Below are 1923 nucleotides of genomic sequence, written 5' to 3'. Positions count from 1 at the left end.
GGAAATTCCTTCTCATTCACCCTTTGTAGAAGAACCAGAAGACTCTGAAGTCTCTAGGGAAACTACTATGACAGAGGAAGGAGCTGGTAGAGGTAGAGGTAGATGAGGAGGAGGAGGAAACAATGGAGGAGGTCGAGGTAACATTGGAGGAAATAGGGATGGAGATAACTCATTTGGGTTTCCTATAGTCGATGAGGACTCCCGAGCCACCATGAAAAACATCTCACCATCTGTCCTCCCAAACTTCCATGGGTTAAGGAATGAGGACCCTGGAACATTTCTATTTGAGTTTGAAGTCGTATGTCGAATTTATGATTATCTAGATGACTCTCAAAAACTCAAATTGTTTCCTTCAACATTGAAAGGACAAGCTTTGAAGCGGTTCATGGGATTACTCACTCAATCCATTAGGTCTTGGAATCATATGAAACAAACATTTTTGGATATGTACCTGGACTATTGTATGCCCACCAATCACAAGGATGAGGTATTCAAAATGATGCAAAAAGAAGATGAAAATTTGCTTGAAAGATTTCAATACAACTTGAAAAGAGCAAAAATGAGTAACTTAGATGAGGAGACCTTGAAAGCCCTCTTATTAAAAGCCATTAGAGATGAATGGATAGATATTTTGAACATGATGGGAAAGGGAGATATACTCACACTCATCATGATATATAGCAGAACTATGTGTCCATCTCTCAAGGGGGAAGTCTAAAACTCAAAAAGGGCCTAGAGATCCTTCTCTCATCAGAGCAAACAAATCTGCAACTGGATCAGTAAGTAGGGCTGAGATTGGCAATATGCTTGATGAATTTAAAACTGATATCTTAGGAAGTCTTAGTGAACAATTAGACACCCTTAAGATTCACAATAAGCAGAAAGCAGAAGTTGAGGCTTTGGCCATCTTTTGCCCAAAGTGTAGAAAGAAACATGCTCTAAGGGAATGTCCCTTGGATGCAAAAGTTGTAGAGACATGTGTAATTTGTTCAGAGAATCATGAGACCAAGGATTGTCCTTCAATACCTGGGCTCAAAGCTGTCTTTCAAGAAGATCCAAATACACTCGAATCTCTCTGTTTTGTTGCAAGGAGACCTTGGCAGGGGCAACAAAATCAAGGGTTTAACAACTCTATGAATTTTCAACCCCCACCAAATTGGAATCCTTGGCAACAACCTTGGTCCCAACATCAAAATCCTTTTCAATCATGGGTACAAGGTATGCAAAATCCTTATGGAAGATTTGCTCAATTATACCAATATCCTCCATCTTTTCAAAACCAACAAGCTCCACAACTTCCAAATCAAAATCCACAGCTATCATTGCCATTTCCACAACAACAACAACCTTCTCAACAGAATCCAAATTCTCAACTCTTGCTTCCATTCCAATAGAAGTCAAATCAACTTCCTTCTCAGCCATTGCCAAACCCCAATAATAAAAATCCTCAAAATGCTTACATGTTGGAAGGTCAACCATTTCCTACCTATATGATTGTTCCTCTCAATGAAGTACAACTCAGATCAGGTAGAGTCTTAGATAAACCTTCTATAAATGATCAAAAGCAAAGCATTTCTGAGGAAGAGTCTCTTGAAGCCAATAAGGGTTCTGAAGCATCTCTTCAAAACCCAAACACTCAAAAAGAAAAAGAATTAACCCCCACAACTCCATAGTTGAGCAACCTGCATCTTTATCCACACCTCCTTTTCCTGAAAGATTACAAATTGACAAAGGAGTGAAAAAACAAATTTGGTTGCCTGACTATAATTTTCTAGATGAATTGAAGAATGTCTGTATCAAGATTCCCTTGTTACAAGCCATTAAAGAAATTCCTATTCTAGCAAAAACAATAAAGGAGTTGAGCCTTAAAAGACCAGGAAGGAAACCAAGAGATACCAGAAGGATCCACCTGGTAGGAAAAAT

Source organism: Pinus tabuliformis, chromosome 8, assembly GCF_031772625.1.
Source record: "Pinus tabuliformis cultivar Carrire ecotype Pingquan chromosome 8, CPIR1, whole genome shotgun sequence".
Taxonomy (NCBI): Eukaryota; Viridiplantae; Streptophyta; class Pinopsida; order Pinales; family Pinaceae; genus Pinus; species Pinus tabuliformis.
Note: the sequence above shows the minus strand (reverse complement) of the source record.